Raw genomic sequence first — 22,304 nt, 5'->3', positions numbered from 1 at the left:
CTGTGTTCCGGATCAGAATTCAAACCAGGGAAGATAAGAGATCAAATACTGGCGAAAGTAAACCAGCGAGAGCGGGTTGTGAGTCGTGCTTGGGTAGCTCACTTAGTAGAGCAGTTACCCGCCGAAGGAAAAGGTTCCTGGTTTGTGTTCTGGTCCAGCACACGGTTTTAATCCATCAGTAAGTTTCATATCAGTGCGCACCCCGATGATGAGTGAAAAATCCATTTCGGAAACAATCCTGCATATTATGGATGAGCCACGTCTCCGCAATACACTTTTTTCCCGCAAGTTACGCAGTGAAGTTTGGAGGGCAGGAGATGAGGTACTTCCGGAAGTAAAGCTGTGAGGACGAGTCGTGATTCGGGATAGCACTTGTCTCACGAAAGGCAAAGGTCCCGAGTTAGAGTCTCGGTCGGTTACAAGGTTTTAATCTGCCTGGAAGTTCCAGTGTTCCTGTCATTCAATTTGCAGTAACGCTGCAGAGATAAGTGGTAGCAGACAGTACTAGAGCTGTTGAAAAGTAGTTTAAATCGTTTAAACTTAGTCAGGCACCATGGTTCGATAAATATCATGTCAGTGCTATACGGAATTTGCGAGTGACTTGACTCAGTTATTGACCGTAGTTTACAATAGATTCCTAGAGCTATTTTCCCCGCTACTGGAAAAGAGCGCAACAGTGATTCACAGAACTGATGCCATACACCATTCACATCTATCTGTAGCTGAATAATATCTGTCACAGAATAGCACTCTCCACGGAATTCATCACAGGTTCCGAAAAGTTCGATTATGCAGAACTCAACACTCTATCTTCTTTCATGATATCCTCAGTCTTGACTGTGTACAACATCGAAGCTTTCTAAAGAAATTTCGTTCCTATGGGATATCTAATCAGGTATGTGAATGGGTCGAAATTTCATGACTGCATACATAATAAGTTATCTTGGATGGGAACGCATCTACAGACATTGAAATAATATCGTGGGGGGGGGGGGGAGGGGGATGAGGGTGAATAGAAGACTGATGACCGTAGACGTTTAGTCTTCTTAAACCCATAGTCAGCAACATCAGTAGTCATACTTCAAATTCGGTCGGAAGAGGCGATCACCTTCATTGATGCACTACACATTCTTAGTATTCTTTAAATGACTCACCTGTCATTGGACTTTCCACAAGTAACTTAGTGGTTGTTCCACATGAAGAAGCTCGGGATATTGATATTTAATGATTATGACTTGTTTCAGTGTTTGTTCCTTGATTGTGCAAAGACACAATATCTGATCTTTTAGCATGTTCAAGCACTTGGCATTATATTTGATTATAGTGAAGGCCACTACTGCTCTTTGTACCAAGGGCTGATCGTCCACAAATCATTTTATTCGTCCCAGAACCTATAATTCATCATTATGATGTGTGGCTTTTCGGTAGCTGCTCAACAGGGGACACGTTTCTTTCATCGCTAGGAACAGATAGTAATGGTAACCGAAACAGGTGGTAACGAAATTGGGAATTCTCTAGAGAGAAAGGTGACAGAATATTGCACATATTTTAACGATAGACAGTCTCATTGAGTCAGAATATGAAGTCCACTTGGCCACATACTGCAATTTTGCTCTTGTCATACCTCTATGCAATTGGAAACAGTAGACTCTGGCACGATTTTGACGACTGAAAGACAGTGAAGACCATAAAGAAAATACATGAAATGTATCCATTGTTGCAAATATGAACCATCATCAGCTGTATAATGGAATAACGTCAGTGAAAATTTGTGTCGGATCGGGACTCCAACCCAGGTTTCCCTCTTATCGCGAGCTGCCTCTTCACCTTTATGCTATCCGAGCACGCCTCACGGCCAAACCCAAAGTTCTATATGTCGTCAGCCATGTGTTACAATCAGCACTTGTACATCCATTATGTATATTCCCGTACAGGGGAGACATTTTACTTGAAACTCGCTTGCCCAGTGTCGGCGGATAAATACGATATTGCAGTACCTTTGTTGATTAGATTACGATGCAATGTTCCTTCGGACAAGTCCATGTCCGAAGGAGCAGGAGCTGCGGCGACTATAGCCGTTGTGAAATACATGAAACATATTCGCAGTTGCGAATATGGACAACCGTCAACTATATATTGGAATCAAGCAACTGTAAATTGGTGCCGGACCGGGGCTCGAACCCGGACTTCTCGCTTGTTGCGAGCAGTTGCCTTATCGTCAGGCTAACCGAGCACGCCTCAAGCCAAACTCAGACTTCTAAATGTCGTCAACCACGTTATACAACCTGTACTCATACATCCGTTACGTATATTCCCGTACGAGACAGACATTTTAATTGAAGCTCGCTTGTCCGGTGTCGGCCGATAAATACGATATTGCAGTGCCTGTATTGCTCAGATTACGATGCAGAGTTCCTTCAGAGATGAGAAAAGTGAATTTTGTTTAATATGAGTTGTTTCCATTTCAATCATGTTTTGAAAGGGAGTGAGGGGGAGAGAGAAATGGTAAGGCGATCTCTCGTAACCTGAACAAAACAGACACTGCAATATCGTACATAATAAAAACGTAAGTCACACAGCCAACACGTTCTGACGTTTCACGCTTTCTTACTAAGACTGTAGACACTGAATAAATATTCTAAGAGTAAGGTGCAGTGCGAGTAATACTTTTGAACTTCTAAGGTAAGAGAGAGAAAGAGATAGATAGATAGATAGATAGAGAGAGAGAGAGAGAGAGACAGAGAGAGAGAAAGAGAGAGGGAGAGATAGAGAGAGTGGTGGGTGGTGACGGAGGCGGGAGGCGAGGGGGTGGGGGCGATCTGGACTACGGGACCAAAACTAACAGCATTTGTCGCATACAAGTGACGGTTACCACAGAGGACCGGGACCCAAACTGCTGCCGCGAGGCAGCGTTCACTTTGTTCACTTCAACGAACTCCTGGAGTCCCAGCAAAAGCGGAAGTGCACGCGAACGCCTCAAATAATCTACGTAAACAGTTAGCGCAGAACCGCTGGTGTGTTTTGTGAAAGCTCAAGCGAACGAGTTTAGATAGCTGAGGAGTATTTCAGTGGAACTGCCGGCGGCACCTGGCTGTAAGACATCTGGGCACACCGCCAGCCGCGAGGCGCGCGTACGGCCACATCTTACCTGGTAAAGCTGCTCCACAGAATTATCGATTTTCTGATAACGTGTTTTTGTATGAAGAAACACCAAACGTTATAGGTACACAGCAGCGTGCGCTTCGAGACAAATGCTGATGCGGACGAGATTGCGAGAAGGCGCAATTTATTCCCATCGTAAGGACGCGCATAACGACAGACCTATTTTGCTGACGTAAATCTGCGTATAAAGTTAAAACACTTTTCCGGTTTGGAGACCGAATATGTCCTCTTTAGGAATAAAACTGGATCCAGAAAACAAAGGTATTGTGAAATTCAGCTCGCTCTGTTGGTCGACGAGATCACCGAAGAGCATACGATGTACCCGTGGAGGAATGGCCAATATTCGGGTATATGAAACAAAACCCCTCGTACAGACGAACGCCCTATTCCGAATGGTTTCTGAGATAAAACACAGTTAATGTACATTATTATTTATTTTCTGTTCTATTCAATACAGTGTCGGGTTTAAGCATATACGCATGCACAGCAGCTAGTAAACATTATAGAGTGCGTTTCACAAATTATTAAGTGAAAAATACGCATTTTCAACCCATTCACCTCTAATAATTATCATAGACGTCACTTTACAGGTGTTATACAGATCACAATAAATGTTCGAATATCCCACCACCAACTAATACGCATTTGTGCACTCCAGGGAACATATGTTGTGTTAGTTGTCCGAATGCCTCTGCAAGTTTCCTAATGAGGACAGCAGTATCCATGATGCGACCAAGTAGTTCATTTCGTTTATAAACATCATCCAACCCCATAAATAAACATGTAATGGCGTAGGGTCTGGCGGTCTTGGTGACCAGATAATTGTACTACCACTACCAATCCAGCGATAATGGTAAGTGCGGTTGAGATGTTGCCTCACACGTCTGGTATAAATGTACAATGGCTTCGTCATGCTGGAAGTACATTGCAGTGACCAAAGGAAAGTCCTCAGGGTGTCGAAAAAACGAATTTGGCAAAAAATACAAAGTAATTCTGTTACGTCATTCTCTCTACTAAAATGACTCGATCTATCAAAATAATGAAGCATCAAATATTAATCGAAAACGAACTAGAAATTGGTTTCCGTTGTAGCTTGTGGATTTGCCTGCAATAATCGAAGATTATTACAAGTGTTATTGATTCCACTCAGTGTAAACGTGACTTCATAAGTGAATAGTGTTACTGGAAGAAAATGGCGATTGTCATTTAACCAGTGAAAAAATTCAAATCATGTGGCATTGTCGCCATTACGAAGGTTGTGAGTACGATGTATGTGAAATAAGTTTTCCGCAAGTCATGTTCACCATACATGTGTATATGGGACATTGATGTATGCAGGAAGTGGCCATGAGCTGGTAGTAGGACTGCGCTGCACCATGTGTTGCTGCACAGGTTGTTGAACTGCACGATCAGGAGAGAAATCGGAACTTGGAAGAGTACCTATTTTACGCAAAGTGCTGAAAACTCTGGTAAACACTCTACGATCAGGTGCTCGACGTGTCGGAAAACGCCAACGCTATAATTCGACAGCAGCAAGGGTACTACCAACGCAGAAGCCGTAAACATACATTACATCTGCATATTCTTCGTCAGTGTAGATTTCAAGCCAGCGCGTATACTAACACTTAACCGAACTCCTCTCTGATACAATTTCAGTCCCTCGCGCTACTTCTCTCACAATACACCAAGGACAACTGCGCGTTCAAAGGTCTAGTTTAATGGCAGAAATACATCCCGAGCAAAGAAGTTGAAAGCAAAGAGATAAGTTGGGCTAGAATAAAACGTCGAAAATGTTGGGTGGGTAGGACACATACGAGCGTGCTAGTAGCCCAGTAGCAAATGTACGTAAATGTGTTCTATCTCCGAAACCATTCACCGTAAGGCATATGTCTGTATGAAGTTCTTTTGCTTTAAATGAGTGTTCTTGTAATTTCCCTGAATAATGACTATTCTTCCTGGGTCACCCTGTACAGTGGAGGCTATTTTTATGCCTAGTTCCTTGACTTCCCAAATCAGCTCTGCACTGTCGCCTAGTATACAAAATACTACCATGGAATGTTGGAACAGCTTTGTGACTTGTCTGACGACTTCATAGGAAACTGAATAAGAAATTTGTTTGTTTTACAAGAAGAAACTGTCAAATATGGATGTAATTTCGTAAATGCGAGGGGATGTCATAGGTACCATTACTGCTCTCGATACATAAAAAGGCGAATTTTCGAAGCGAGTCGAAAAATAAAACGACTTAGAGGGAATACTAAAATGACTAAAAAACTTACGTAGCAGTTTTTCACCCAAACTAACACTTACGGAGCTATTGCTTCTTTTCTTCTGTAACTCACAAAAGACAAGTCGAAAGAATATAACAAACCAATTCACACGTAAATGATCACATTACAAAGATTTCACAAAATTGCTTCGTCTTAACGAAGAACATTGGTTAGTAAATGCACGGAAAGTTTAGTCGTTAATCCTTGAGAGTTGTAACTTCAGGAATCCCGGACTTCGTCCAGGCATGGTCAGCAGCACAACTTGGCGAATGGAATAGAGTGAATGTGACATCCTTTTCCTTGCTCGAGAGATTTGTGAGTGCTGTTGTAAATATTTTTTTTCATATCAGATGCTATAGCCATAAATTTATTATTAAATATGTATTTAATTGACAGACTTACATCGTTTACGTTAATACAGGGTTACTATGTAAAAATACGAGGTTGTGAGTAACCTCTGTAAAATGGCACATTGCCGAAATCAGCTAACGAAAAAAATATTGTGATCCTAATACAACCTAGGTGGAAAATGGAATTCTTTTGTAATATTCCATAAAATGGTGGTGTGATGAATAAAATAAATCTTGTTTTACGGGAAGCGAGAAGCAATCGTATTATGTGAGCATTACACAAACGTGCAACTCGTGTAACGCCGGAGCAGATGGTGGACTGCACAGAGAAGTCTTCACAAGTAGGAGGCTCTCAAGTGCGAGAAACAATCCTTTGCTGTCAACAGGCGTTTAAGGGGGACAGAATCCTTCGTAACGCGTAACAGTGAAGGAGTCCGAGGTCCAAATAATCTGAAGATAGAACCGTGCTTGGCGCATGCCGCAGAGGTGTTTAATTCGTAAGTACTTGAAACATAAGACAAGGAATTTGCTATTTTTGCTTCTTAAGGAAACGGAGTCTACTGACACACACAGTGTTCAAGAACTTTAGCCTCGAAAGCTCACGAAGATGTTACATTAAGAATGCATACGCCAAAGAAACTGGTCTAGGCATGCGTATTCAAATAAAGGGATATGTAAAGTGGCAGAATAAGGTGCTGCGGTCGGTGACGCCTATATATGACAATAAGTGTCTGGCGCAGTTGTTAGATCGGTTACTGCTGCTGGAGTGGCAGGTTATCAAGATTTAAGTGAGTTTGTACGTGGTGTTACAGTCGGCGCACGAGCAATGGAACACAGCATCTCCGAGGTAGCGATAAAGTGGGGATTTTCGCGTATTGCCATTTCACGAGTGTACCGTGAATATCAGGAATCCGGAAAACATTAAATCTCCGACATCGCTGCGGTCGGAAAAAGATCCTGCAAGAACGGGACCAACGACGCCTGAAGCGAATAGTTCAACGTGAAAGAAGTGCAACCCTTCCGCAAATTGCTGCAGATTTCAGTGCTTGAGCTTCGTCGATATGGACTTTCGGAGTCGAAGGCCCACTCGTGTACCCTTGATGACTGCACGACACAAAGCTTTACACCTCGCCTGGACCCGTCAACACCAACATTGATCTGTTGATGACTGGAAACCTATTGCTTGGTCGGACGAGTCTCGTTTCAAATTGCATCGAGCGGATATATGTGTACGGGCTGGAGACAACCTCATGAATCCATGTACCTTGCATGTCAGTAGGGAACTGTTCAAGCTGGTGGAGGCTCTGTAATAGTGTGGGGCGTGTGCAGTTGGGTGATATGGTAGCCCTGATACGTCTAGATACGATTCTGACCGGTGACACGTATGTAAGCATCCCGTCTGATCACCTGCATCCATTCATGTCCATTGTGCATTCTTCTGATTTTAAACACTTTCGCTGTCCACCAAACTCCCCAGACATGAACATTATTGAGCATATCTGGTATGCCTTGCCTTGCAACGTGCTGTTCAAAAGATATCTCCACCCCCTCGCACTCTTACGGATTTATGGAAAGCCCTGCAGGATTCATGGTGTCAATTCCTTCCAGCTTTAATTCAGACATTATTCGAGTCCATGCTATGTCGTGTTACGGCACTTCTGCGTGCTCACGGGAGTCGTACACGATATTAGGCAGGTGTACCAGTTTCTTTGGCTCTTCAGTATATAAATAAGCGTCGAGTTGGTTACAAGGCCGAATTCATACAGGATGGCACCACCTGCTCATTTTAGAAGACATGTGGGGCATCACATAAGTACCAAGTTTAGTAATTACTGAGCTGATAGGTGTGGAAACTGTATGATGGCCTTCAGCTTCCATGTCTAAGCCAGTTGAATTACTGTCTATGATGTCACTTGAAAAGAGTGACGCACGATACATAAATAACAGATGGTGTTAAACTGCAACAAGGGACACACCATGCTTTTGAATTATTTCGTTAAGACACGAAAGTCTCCCAGTGTGGGCTCACATCCTTCAAGAGAAGAATGTAAGCCAATCTTCAAGCTGGAGGGAAACAGTTGCGACATGTCTCATGGTAATTCATTTTGTCAGTAGACTTTTGCTTCGGTAACATATGTTTTGTGCGTGTACTTTTGTTTATTGTTATTCAAAATGGCAGTTATTTTGATATTGTATCTCTAATGTGTGATTTCACGAGGAAATGAACAAACTGCATTTTTGTGATACAATTGACTGCAGATTAGATTACGCGAAAATGATCTATTTTTTACGAAGGACAACAGTGTTCGTGTTCTTTTTATTTTATTTATGCCTTTGAGATAGAACTTTACTGCCTGCTTGCTAAGTGCTGCGGTACAAAACAGTGAACCATTGTGTAATGTCAACGTGAACCAGAAGGAAGTCTCGTGCATTACTGTTTGTTCTGGCTACAAGTGGTTTGCGGAGGCTATTTCAACAAACCACTGGGGAACGAAGAAGTATGTTCGTCCGCAAATTGATTTCTAAACAGGCGAAGTTTATACATCCATCGAAAAGTCACTTTGTGTTGGTAAACGAAGGGTCGTAAAACAAAGGTTCGGAATAGGAATAAAATTCTGAGTGTGAGCGTATAAGTGATAAGATTCGCTGATGACATTTCTGTCCTCAGTGAAGATGATGAACAATTACAGCGTCTCCTCAGTCGAATGAACAGTCTAAAAAGCACAGAATATGGACTAAGAAAGAACGTATCGGAGTAAAATTAAAATCCACAGTGAAAGGATGTCAGTGATAAGACTCCCTGATAACATTGCCATCTGCAGTGAAAGTGAGAAAGAATTACAGGACGTGTCAAATGGAATGAAAAGAATATGGACTGCGAGAGATTCAAAGAAAGACGAAAGGAATGAAGCAGAAACAAGATTAGCGATAAATTTAACACTAAAATCGGGGTCCACAAAGTAGCCAAGTTGGACTAAATCTGCTAACTTGGAAGCAACAAATGAAGTGAGGAGGATATAAGAAGCAGAATAATACAGGCAAATAGGACTCTCTGTGTTTAAAAGGAGTCTACTAGCATCAAATGTAAATGATGAATGAATTTCTAAGAATGTACATTTAGAGAACAGAATTGTATGAAAGTTAGTCACGGACTGTGAGGAAACTGGAAAAGCAGAGCATCTGACCGTTCGATATTGGTGCTATAAAAAATGTTAGAAGCTAAGTGTACTGTTAAGATAAGAAAAGAGGACGTTCTTCGTAGAATAGGCGAGGAAAGGAATATGCGAAAAATATTAAGAAGGGTTAGGGTGACAGGATATATGTAAATTCATTAGATAATAGCTTGTGTGGTATTAGATGGATCCACACAGAGTAAAAACAGTAGAATCAGACAAATATTTTAATTTATTCAACAATCAATCAAGGACGTTGGGCGTCAGCGATACCCTAATATGAAGGGACTTGCACGGGAGAGTAAGTTGTGACAGGCCGCATCAGACCATTCAGAAGAGAGGCGATGCAAGAAATGTAAACTATCTTGCGAATGACTTCTAAAGCTTTATGAGGCTGTCCGTGGGTGGTGATTAGAACATAAGGAACTCGTGGAGATAGTGTAGATATAGGACTGAGTGGAGAAACTCAGGTCTCACATTGGTTGTATTTGCTGGTGTAAGCGCAGCAAAGAGTTCAAAATTAGGGATGAAACCATTGGATGTGTTGAGTGTAAGAAACCAGAATGCTTTGAATCTGGGAGAGCACAGGGGAAGAAAACTAATTCGATACAGGTTTCGAGTAGGTCAGGATAGGTGGGTTCGAGTGCGTAGCTCTGGTTCAAATGGCTCTGAGCACTATGGGACTCAACATTGGAGGTCATCAGTCCCCTAGATCTTAGAACTACTTAAACCTAACTAACCTAAGGACATGACACACATCCATGTCCGAGGCAGGATTCGAACCTGCGACCGTAGCAGCAGCGCGGTTCCGGAGTGAAGCGCCTAGAACCGCTCAGCCACAGCGGCCGGCGTATCTTTTGATTTCCGTTGACTTAGCAGCTTACGTTTAGTACACAGCCAAGGGACTATATGTTGTGGGCTGGCAGGAGAGCCAACCCGTATAAATAGAGGAAGCCGAAAGGCACGCGTTTAGCTCACGCAGGCTGGCGTGAGGTCTGGAACAGGACAAGATGGTGGAATACTTAACTTTAATCCATTAATGTTGAACGTAGCTCTTGTCTGCACATTATTTACAACATTAATAGTAACGGAACATGGCGCCTTGCTAGGTCGTAGCAAATGACGTAGCTGAAGGATATGCTAACTATCGTCTCGGCAAATGAGAACGTATTTTGTCAGTGAACCATCGCTAGCAAAGTCGGCTGTACAACTGGGGCGAGTGCTAGGAAGTCTCTCTAGACCTGCCGTGTGGCGGCGCTCGGTCTGCAATCACTGATAGTGGCGACACACGGGTCCAACGTATACTAACGGACGGCGGCCGATTTAAAGGCTACCACCTAGCAAGTGTGGTGTCTGGCGGTGACACAACACTATAGACCTTAGAACGCGAGATAAATTTCAACTTGATGCGTCTACCCGTTCCTGAGAAGAAGATGTTTTGAACACAGTCGGACAGACAGACAGACAGGACAACTAAGTGATCCTATAAGAATTCCATTTTTACCGATTACGATACAGAACCCTAAAAATGATGATTGTTACCCATTATTAAAGCTGCCAGCGGTTCAGAAAGGCGATTAATATGCAGCAACAGAAAAGTTTGTTTATTTGCGCAATAAGTAAAATGTCTGACAGGCAGCAAAGCGTTTTAAATTCAAGTTTTAAATCTGACATAAAGTCGTACCTCCTTAACAGGTCTCGTTACACGTACGAATTTTTATTTCAGAATGGTATCCTCTAAAAAACCCTAGGTTTTAACTGCAACTGGGTGAATGTGACTAAAAAAAATAACACGTTCATTAACGTTAACAAAATGGCTCTGAGCACTATGGGACTTAACTGCTGAGGTCATCAGTCCCCTAGAACTTAGAACTACTTAAACCTAACTAACCTAAGGACATCACACACATCCATGCCCGATGCAGGATTCGAACCTGCGACCGTAGCGGTCGCGCGGTTCCAGACTGTAGCGCCTAGAACCGCTCGGCCACTCTGACCGGCCCATTTAACGTTAACACGTTAACACGTTAACACGTTAACACTAATCATGCATAAACATCCTGTAAACTGTGTCGTTCGACATCATTTCCGTAAAAGAATCTTCCAAACGAGCCATGGTACATGTAACTAATTAAATTTTTATACTAGTGCTACAGAGAAGTAACCTACGAAAACTACGGTAGTACTGGTAGGAAAAGAAAGATAAAACAATGTCTAAGAGAGAAATTGGAAGCTGATGACTTTTCTTTTTTGTTTGTTTGTTTGATCTTTTGTTTTGCACATAATTGGAACCGTGCACCGTACAGTGTTAGTCCATTGTGTATTTTGTAAGTAATTAAAAATTAGGCGATCGCATAACTGCTGGGCTTTTATGTAACCAAAGCATTTACGTCTGATTCAAGTTCAGTTTAAATGTACAAACAGAAAAACATACTTTTATCTATTGTTGTAATTTTCTACTCAATAGGACGTTCATCATCATGACCAACGGCAAGAGTTTCCTGTTATTGTAGACACATGCAAAAGTTGTTTATGAATAACAGAAACGTGTTTGATATGAGTTCGACGCAATATTGAACCGACATTTGATATATTTTGTTTTGCAGTTTTGTCTCATTTTACCTTTTGATTGAAGAAATTACGTTTTCTAGCGCTATATGGAGGATCTGTATTGGTTTCATTATTTTTCTACATAGTCCCACTGTTTCATTTTACAAGTCAACAAGTGAACAATACCTGATTAAACGTTGACGTAGTTTTGCTGTAAGTAGTGTTTACTTTTAAGTGACACAGAGGAGGATAACTAGGTAGAACAAAAATTTTTCGGCCCTTTCTATAGCCCTGGTCAGACAGTTCAGCGCTTCCGATTTTAGGAGCATCTAGCAAGACGCTGATCGCACACGTAAAGAAAGCGAGTGTTACGAGATAACGCCCGATGGCATGCAGCGCAGCTAACGTACAGGTAACGCGGGCAGCCCTTAAACTGCGCTAAGCTACTAGCAAGACTTCCGTGGTGTACGTCTACTTACAAGGGACCCTCCCCATCGCACCCCCCTCAGATTTAGTTATAAGTTAGCACAGTGGATAGGCCTTGAAAAACTGAACACAGATCAATCGAGAAAACAGGAAGAAGTTGTGTGAAACTATGAAAAAAATTAATAAAATATACAAACGGAGTAGTCCATGCGAAGATAGGCAACATCAAGGACAATGGGAGTCAAGGAGCGCCGTCGTTTCCTGGTTAGCGAGAGCAGCTACGGAGCGAGAGGTCCTACGTTCAAGTCTTCCCTCGAGTGAAAATTTTAATTTTTTATTTTCAGTTTATGTGACAAACTCTTATGTTTTCATCACTTTTTTGGGAGTGATTATCACATCCACAAGAAAACCTAAATCGGGCAAGGTAGAAGAATCTTTTTACCCATTCGCTAAGTGTACAAGTTAGGTGGGTCGACAACATATTCCTGTCTTGTGACACACATGCCGTCACCAGTGTTGTATAGAATATATCAGACGTGTTTTCCTGTGGAGGAATCGGTTGACCTAGGACCTTGTGATCAAATGTTTTCGGTTCCCATTGGAGAGGCACGTCCTTTCGTCTACTAATCGCACGGTTTTGCGGTGCGGTCGCAAAACACAGACACTAAACGTATTACAGTGAACAGAGACGTCAATGAACGAACGGACAGATCATAACTTTGCGAAAATAAAGAAAGTAAAATTTTCAGTCGAGGGGAGATTTGAACCAAGAACCTCTCGTTTTGCAGCTACTCACGCTAACCATGGGACCACGGCGCTCCTGAGTTCACATTCTCCTTGATGTTGCATATCTAGCGCATGGACTACTCAGTTTGTATATTTTACTAATTTTTTTCACAGTTCCACACAACTTCTTCCTGTTTTCTCGATTGATCTGTGTTCAGTTTTTCAAGGCCTATCCACTGTGCCAACTTATAACTAAATCTGAGGGGGGTGCGATGGGGAGGTTCCCTTGTTAGGACAGTGTACGCTAGGCTACGCTAGCTTCACAGCTGGTAAGCACAGAGCCGCCTGGTGGACGCCGTCAGCGAGCGTTGCGTGTTGCAGGTAATGCGGGCGCGGGTCGAGGCGAGCAGAGACCGCCGCGTGCCGCCCGCGGACTCGCACCGCCCCCTGGACGCGCCGCCCCGGCCGCCAGCCGCGCGCTCGCCCTGCCCCCACCGCCTCTGAAGTCGAAGGCACAGCTCAGCCGCAGGATCCCTACAGGTACGTCGCTGCACCAGGCGCTCACTGTTCCCTAAAGCTCGACGCTTACAACGAGGTGACAAAAGTCGCGGAGTATCTCCTAATACCTTGTCGGACCTCCTCTTGCCCAGCGTAGCATGGACTCAAAAAGTAGTTGGAAGTCACCCACAGAAATATTGAGTTATGCTGTTTCTATAGATGTCCATAACTGCGAAAGTGTTGCCAGTAAAGGACTTTGTGCACGAACTGACCTCTCGATTATGTCCCATAAATGTCGGTGGCATTCTTGTTGGGCAATCTGAGGTCATCAGTCCCCTACACTTAGAACTACTTAAACCTAACTAACCTAACACACATCCATCCCCGAGGCAGGATTCGAACCTGCGATCGTGCAGCAGCGCGGTTCCGGACTGAAGCGCCTAGAACCGCTCGGCGACAGTGGCTGGCGGTACTCTTTCACGAAACTGTAGCGCAAGTGTGGCGAAAAGGGTATATGGTGGAGTAGGACGTTGTGGAGAACGATTCTGATAAAAGCGACAAGCAGCTCTTCCGTTACCGTGAGCTCCATTTACAAGTCTCATGTTAGTGTATTGTGCAGACGTGTACTGAACCATATTTCTGTAACACTCACAGACATATGAATCTGGCTCTAACTAGGTCAGAGAGGTATGATATAAGTCAAATGACATCAGCCGTTCCGACGTTACCAGATCCACCATGGCTACCCTGTTGCACACCTTCCTAGCAAACAAGTTTTGAAGCGACTGTAGCAGGGGAACGGTAAATTTCCGAACATGGGTTCCTATTCAAAATGTTATATACTCACTCCCCTCTACAAGTCCTAAAAGTTAGTAACGGGAATTTCTGAACACCATGAATATATTCCTTTCACCTATCAGTCTTTCCTTCTTTGCCTATAATTTTCTTCCACCAATCAGATTTCCCTGCTTTGCTTAGAACTTGCTTGTTAACTGAGCTCGTGATCCTGCTTCCTTTTGCTCCAAATCTTTTCTGTACACAACAGCTATTTTTCCCATAGTTATGCTTGCTTCTACAATTTTTGTATCTCTCCTCTAACCGTTCCTGCTTTTACACTTTGAATGTTGTCTGAGTTTCATGTTTTAGACGTCTGTAATGACTTCAGTCTTCTCCATATCTTGAATTTTTGTATTTTCTCATATGGTCAGTTAAATTCCATAGTTCGGGTGTTATTTAGGGATTGCTACTGGCGCTCGTCTTTTGCCTATTTTTTCCTTGACTGCTTTCACTGTTCCATCTATCAAAGCTACTCATTCATTTTCAGCTGCATTTCTTTCGCCTACGTCAGTCAGTGGTTGACTAAAGCTTCCTTGGAAACGGTAAACAACTTCTAGTTTTCCAACCTATCCAGGTCCCATCTTCTCTGTTTCCTACCTTCCTGCAAATTCATCCAGCTTTAGTTTGCATTCCTTAAGTAATAAATTGTGGTCAGAGTCACCATGCGATTTCGAAAGTGTCTGCTAATTTAAAATCTGGTCCTTAAATCTCTCTTGTCGTTATATACTGCGCAAAAGAACGTATCATATTTTCGAAACACCGTAGTTGTCTCCCACTGCAACGCATAAATTTGAAATTGAGCTCAAAGGTGCCTACAACCTTCCTGTATAATGGCGCAAAAGCGTGGCTCCCTATGACCTCACCCTCAGGCTTGGCGCCGCTTCAGACAGCAAGGTGTGGACAAATGCAAAAATAAGATGACAGCTCAAAAGTTCATGTGAGGTATTGGGTGGGTTAATGACGTAACATCAGCACAAAATTCCACCACAATTCTGCCCAACACCACTGCGAACGTGTCGCGCGATCAGAAGGTCGTCCCAGCCCCTGTTACCCACATTTCATCCCTTCTTTTCACGTCTCCACGACGCAGGTCAGAACCGCAGCACCCAGGGTTGAAATCACGTGGTTTTCTTACAGGCGAGGGAAACATTTCAGACATACAGCTGCTCAGTATCGACACGAAAAGACCTCATGAGTAGGCTTAAAGAGCGTTGATTACCACATATTTCGTGGTCGGAGACGGTAGTTCGCAGTGCGATGAGCAACAAGACGAGGTTCTTGACAGCGGTCGACACTGCTGACACCCTTCTCGTCCCCCCCTCACGCACCTCCAACCCGATTCAACCCTGCTCTAAACACATCATGGGGCAGACGATAGTCTGACGCCTTTGGTGCGTAGTATGACCGCAATTTTTGCTCTGGTAAACAGGGTGGACCATTAGGAAAATTAAAAACTACGGCATCTGCGAGGCACCACTCAGCTGAATGGGTGCCCAAGTCTCTGATAGGAGCACTTATAAGGTGCTCAGTAAAGCTGGGTGGGTGGCACCGAAGGGTTTGCCAAACTGGGGGGGGGGGGGGGATTAGAGGGACTCATTGCCGTTATATCCACGCACATGTCGATGTTGCACCCCTCCGTGATGACGACGTTTGGTTTTTGGGGTGCTCAACTGCGCGGTTATCAGCGCCCTTACAAATTCCCCGTGATGTGGAGGCGGCAACTCTAGCCACTAGACCACGAGCTGAGGACTTGCACCCCTCCGTGACAACACCGCAGGAGGGCGCGATACATGAGGGCTGAAAAAGAATAAACACACTTTGCTGCGCCGGCCGGGGTGGTCGAGCGGTTCTAGGTGCTACAGTCTGGAACCGCGCGCCTGCTACGGTCGCAGGTTCGAATCCTGCCTCGGGTATGGATGTATGTGATGTCCTTAGGTTAGATAGGTTTAAGTAGTTCTAACTTCTAGGGGACTGATGAAAAAAATGGTTCAATGGCTCTGAGCACTATGGGACTCAACTGCTGAGGTCATAAGTCCCCTTGAACTTAGAACTACTTAAACCTAACTAACCTAAGGACATCACACACATCGATGCCCGAGGCAGGATTCGAACCTGCGACCGTAGCAGTCGCGCGGCTCCGGACTGTCGCACCTAGAACCGCTAGACCACCGCGGCCGGCAGGGGACTGATGACCTCAGATGTTAAGTCCCATAGTGCTCAGAGCCATTTAAACCATTTTGAACCCTTTGCTGCTTCGGATCTCGTTCAGATTTCGTCGAATGGTTTTGGACGGTACTCAGAGGCTCCACCCTGTATAGAAGAGCAAAACCTGCGGTCGCATTATACACTAAAGGTGTCAGATCACCTTCAATAGGATTTTAGCCCCAAGATGTCATTAGAGCAAGAATAAATCGTCCGGGGGCTGTCAACATATCTAACGTTGTCAAGAACGTGGTCCTGTTGTTAGTTGCGCGGCAGACTGCTGTTTTCGACCACGATATGTGTGGAAATCAACGCCCCAATAAAAAGGCTGATTTGTCTGTCGCCGTTTATGCCACGTCCTGAACGTTGTTCAACTCAGTTGCAAGTGCCGATAAGAAGACCGCATGATTCAACGCTGCGTATCGTGGTTCTGACCTGCATCGCAGAGTTGTCAAAATAAGCGATTAAATGTGTGTAATCGGGGGTGTGAGGACATTCCTATCACGTGACACGTCCAAAATGTGGTTGGAAAGAATAGCTGTGAAATTTGGTGGCAATCTGACATCATTTACCACCTTACACCTCACATGTATTTATGAACTGTGGCCTTTCTTTCGAATGCGTCGGCAAGTTGCTGTTTGAAGCGGCACCTAGCACAAGAGAGACGTCACAGGGCTTCACGCTTTTGCGTCCGTACAGAGAAAGGTTGTAGGCAGCTTTGAGCGAAATTTCAAATTTATGCATGACAATGGGAGACAACTACGTATGATCTATCTGAGATCTTCTGGTATCACCAGGACATTACAATGATGTAGATTGTAGACTTGGCTGTGTGTATAAGAAAAAGAAAAAAAATCTTACGCTATCTGAGATTAACGACTGAACACTGATATAAATGTTGAAAAGGGCTGGAGGCAGCACAGTGCCTTGAGGTAGACATTTCCCTGCGGCCAAGACGTGTAGCACATATTACTCCGGATGTGGGCAGAGATTAGTGCGCCTTGGAGGAGAGAAGAGGAGAGGAGAGGAGTCCGGCCGGCCGCATTCAGAGCCGCAATCAGGCGCGAGGACCCGCGGCACGACGCGGCGCGGCCGGCGCCGTTTTTCGGGTCAGCGCGCCTCATCCGCGGCGGACACCGCCCACCGCCTGCCGCCGGCCGCCGGCCGCGTAATCCCGCGCAAACCCAATTTCTCACGGCCACCGCGTCCACAATTAATTTCCAAATCCCTGCCGGCGCCCCGCGGCGACGCTGGTCGCGATTTTTCTCGCCCGCCCATTAAGCCCCGCTGATTGGTGTAACGAGCACCAGGTATTAATCGCGACACGGTCGTTCCCCCCGCCGCGCCGCTCCCCGCTGTGGGTGTTCGATAGCTGCCTCCCACCCCGCCCGTCGGTTAGCGGAAACTTCCAGATCGTGACCCCGCAGTCTGCAGTGACGGCTTCCTCCCAGCGACCGAGGTATGCATCCTATCTCCTGGCTAGCGCGATGTTTTTCTCTTTTTCTAAATCTATACTTGTGCTAATCCTTTTCTAATGTAGTTAGTCCAGGAATTTGAGGGGTGGTTATAAAAATTTAATTAGCACCTCGAAAAAATTCAGCTGCGGCCATGGGAACTGGCAGTTGTTTTAGTTCTCTACACGGACACTCTCCAGTGCGACAATATTTCCCAACGATGAATGATTAGACGGAGACCTTCGTACCAGAAGTCTGCATTTGGCTGTTCAGAAAATTTTCAGCCTGGAAAACGATCTTGTCGTCTTTCTGGGAACGTCTCCAAAACATTGGTTTAATCTTCAGATGAAAGAGGAAGAGTCACTGGACGCCAGCTCAGGAGAATACGGAGGAAGGGTCGGTGGATAGATGAGGCAAAATTTGATAACTCAAAGGAGCCGCGTGTGAAACTCTCTTGCATAAAATGAATTGGAGCACGGAAAGTCATCGAGTAAAATGGCTCAAATGGCTCTGAGCACTATGGGACTCAACTGCTGTGGTTATCAGTCCCCTAGAACTTAGAACTACTTAAACCTAACTAACCTAAGGACATCACACACATCCATGCCCGAGGCAGGATTCGAACCTGCGACCGTAGCAGTCGCACGGTTCCGGACAGCGCGCCTAGAACCGCGAGACCACCGCGGCCGGCATCATCGAGTAAAACAGAAGTGATTTCTGGCTTTCCTCAAGGTGGTGTATAGGCCCTTTGCTGTTCCTTATCTCTATAAACGATTTGGGAGACAATATGAGCAGCTGTCTTAGGTTGTTTGCAGACGACACTGTCGTTTATCGACTAATAAAGTCATCAGAGGATCAAAATAAATTGCAAAATGATTTAGAAAACATATCTGAATTGTGCGGAAAATTGGCAATTCATCCTAAATAACGAAAAGTGTCTCGTCACACATGTGGCAAGAAACACATATCTACGGGCTCTATGATAATTAACAGCGAAAACTGACATGTCAAAATATGTGATGATAAAAACAAAAAGTTTTCGTAAAGAGGGTAAACGTCCCTTCACAAGATAGAATGTCGAATCAAAACACCTTTCAATCGTCTAAATTTTCAATTATTATTTTATTTGAGGAACCAGTTTCGGCGCTGCGTTACACCACCTTCACACCGCCTGCCGACTTGTAGGAAGATTCCCACCTATAGTCCAATCACTTCACTTAGTCACCAGCTGATGAGAGAAGGGTTTGCTGTGTCAAAAATCTACGGATACCAGTCACTGAGTGCTGGCCCCTATTTTGACTGGACTAGAGATGGGAATCTTCCTACAAATCTGTCAAGGGCCTGAAGTTTGCGTAACGTAGTGCCGAAACTGGCATCAAATAAAATAACAGCTGGAAATTGAGACGGCTGAATGGTGTTTTGATTCGACATTCTGTACTGAAGAACCGTGGTCCCGTAACCTTCTGTATAAAGATGGATCTTCAGAGACTCTATGAGATACTTCAGAACGTGAGGTTACAAGCCACCAATGACTTCATTACGTAATATTGTCCTAACTAGTACAAATGCATTTAAAATGTAAACTTTTTGGCTAAGTCTCTGTCTAATTGGTTTCAAATTTCATCCATGGCCTATTTCTGAAAGAAATCCAGTACTGCTTCAGTACGTTACATGTTACAAGTACCTATTAAGGAGGTGTTCTATGTGTCGTCCCTGCTTTAGGATGCAATACTACATTCGTTTCTGCATTGAGTTACGAATTCCTTCAAACATCTCTGGATCATCTCGTGAATCTTATCAAGTGTGTGCACTATACTACTTTAGTTCTTCAACCGTTTCCACCGGAATGCTGTACACTTTTAATGTGGCCGCAGACAGAAAAATCTAGAAGTTAGGTGATTTTGGGGGCCAAGGTACGCCCCTGCTTGGCCATTTGGACCATACTCACGCTTTAGGTGTCGTCTTACACAAGTAAGAAAATATCGATGCCCCATCATGCATGTACCACCTTTTATAATAATGGCACATGGGTGAAATTCGAACCAAGTTTACGTTTCAAGTTCCTTTGTATTAACTAGGAGAATGTTTACACTGTAGTGAGTGCCGGCTCTAAACCACACATTCGCTTTTATCAAGCAAACAGCTGGTTCTCGGAATCATACTTACTGGGACGTTTTTGTTTGTATTGTCGTACATTCGTGTCAGTTTTCGCTATTGATTATTACGATAAGCCCAGTATACATAATTTTTAACTGTCTTGCATTCAAAGCTGATTGCTCGGTATTATTCCACTCTATTCCGTAACTGTTTCCGCACCAAGCATTTCACAAATGCGTGGTAACACTGGTGAATATCAGATACCGTATGTCAACCATCCATGACGATTCAAAGTTTTGACAAAGCAGATAACATTTTCTGTGAGCCTCAGTCACTGAAAACAGACCCCGAGTTAATATGCTTCAAGAGAGAGCATGTTGTTTACTACATAGAGATTATAAAGCAGTAGCTGAATTATTACATAATTTTTTTCTATATTGAAGAAGATTCTATGCAACCCTACTATACTGGACACAATCAAAATATCTTCTGACATCTGTACAATTTATCTAAATCCATTAATTCTATTATTAATATGTTCACATTACAATTAATTACGTTCCAGACCAAAGATGGCATATATAGATGCAAAATAATCACCCTGGTATAATTATTTCTACATTCATTCACGCGAACATACCAAAAGATAATAACGACTGGAAAAATCATGTTCTTATAGATCTGCTTTTAATCATTTAACAAATAAAATCATTGCAAAATTGTCAACACTTTTATACGAGTGTAAAATCAAGTACTTGATCAAGCCTTATTTTAAAATAACTTTTTCACAAAATCTGCCTAGAAGCTAGTAATCAACAGATGAAGCATTTCGTAAGTCAAATACTTATTAGTGTCATCTCATTTATGTGGGTTTTTTCTTCTTCTTCTTTCGCTCGCATGTTGACTTATTGTTTAGACCTTGGAGTGGAACAAACTGGGTTTTTGTACAGGTATGATGTGTTCCACTCCACACCCAATTTGTCACCCAGCTAATATGTGTACCAACTTTTACCTTATAAATATCCGGCGATCGAGGTTCTTGATGTTATTCATTGTTGTGGATCTGCTAAGCATTGCCACTAGACCGTGACGTGTCCTTTTGACAATGAACTACTTCACCTTTCGCAGGGGCGGATGCTGAAAGAGGGCTCCGATGTATTTAATTACTAACAGGACGTAGTCAGTTTTGCGATAAACCTTCTGTATTATAAAAGAAATTTTCCCACTGTGCAACTGCATTTACAACTGTGGGCGAACAGGTCTCTCTCAATTTCTTGCTCGAAATAGATCATAGCATGTATTCATGTATTGATATGATATTACAGAATGATAGTTCTCGTATAATTGTTCTGATGTTAACGTTACCTCCCTCTCACTTTGCTCCGTGACTTCCAAGGAAGCGCCAAGTGGCGACGGCAAAGCATAAGCGCCCCCCACAGCAGGTGGAGACCGCTCATTCGCTGTCGTGTCTTGTCGGTATTCTGAGCTGACGTCTTTTACACCCAGTCTGCACGTATGGCAAACCAGATCGTGCACAGTGGGTTGTTCCACACTTAACAACTACTTAAACCACGTTTCCTGTTACCACGAACATCTTTCGTAGGCTAGCGTGGTTAGAAGTAGAACATATTATTCAACAGAATAGCCATGTTACATCACAGCATCTATCATGAAATGGAATGTGTTGTTTAGCAAACAGATGACAAAAAACAAAATTTGGTAACTATGTTATGTTTATAATGCATATCAAGAAAGAAGATTATTTCCAAATAAGCTTCCAGTACTTGAGTTGTGAAAAAGAACTTCACAGACGAAAAGGAAGCATCCAAGAGATATACCATATCAATTTACATGGTCTTATGACATCTAATTAACGAGGAAACCGTAGGTAATAAATATTCTAAGTAGTAATACTGGGTGATAATATTTACCAGGGAGGTGTTGTGTCCCTTCAGGTTCCACAATGAAATTATATCGTCTGCAGGGGCAGCATTCCGTACAAATGTTTTTTTGTGTGTTTTCAGTCCACTCCACTTGAGTTCTTAAGATGTTAGAAGTGACTGTGGCCGTCTGTTTATATGTTTTGCCTGGTTGAACGTTATCTGACTTTTTGCCTCGTTCGCGCACACTGTTCCATTTTATCCGTAAATAGTGGTCTGCCATTCCATTCAGCTCCTCAAACGAAAATTTTTCAGCATGTGTCTCTTTTGTTATAGTGGTGTAGTGGACTTACGTTTCTACAAAAATCCAATGTGATCTGCACACACTTTTGAAGGATATCCTTTTCATCGAAATTCGCAAATAATGAAAGTGTATTTTAATCACGTAAATAAGGAATGTTCGTTTTAGTAAAGGTGCATAATGTGTAGTGGAAGGATGGCACATAAGCACGTTACAGTGTGCGAAAATCTCTTGTAATTTAAGGTTTGAAAGAAAATTATCAAATTGTCAGACATATACGGACCCCACAATAAATAGAACAGTGCAAACGGTTATCTGTGAAATTTCGCTGTGCCAGATCCCTATCAAGTAAAGAAATAAATAAATTGCAAACACACT

At 43.4% G+C, this 22,304-nt stretch overlaps 1 protein-coding gene across 6 annotated transcripts in view; it reads left to right on the top strand.

Moving 5' to 3' along the window:
- The window catches only part of LOC126252056 (glutamate-gated chloride channel), a 712,398-nt gene that overhangs the window by 491,240 nt on the left and 198,854 nt on the right, over positions 1-22,304 (top strand). For 5 of the 6 annotated variants that reach the window (XM_049952925.1, XM_049952916.1, XM_049952891.1 and 2 more), the window contains one exon: positions 13,039-13,197. The exons of the other annotated variant lie outside the window; for it this stretch is intronic. The gene's annotated coding sequence lies outside the window, so the exon portion shown is untranslated. The remainder of the gene's footprint in view (positions 1-13,038; positions 13,198-22,304) is intronic. 6 annotated transcript variants of the gene reach the window in all.

This window comes from Schistocerca nitens, chromosome 1 (genome assembly GCF_023898315.1).
Source record: "Schistocerca nitens isolate TAMUIC-IGC-003100 chromosome 1, iqSchNite1.1, whole genome shotgun sequence".
Lineage (NCBI taxonomy): Eukaryota > Metazoa > Arthropoda > Insecta > Orthoptera > Acrididae > Schistocerca > Schistocerca nitens.
Note: the sequence above shows the minus strand (reverse complement) of the source record. Positions and strands in the feature narration are given on the sequence as shown.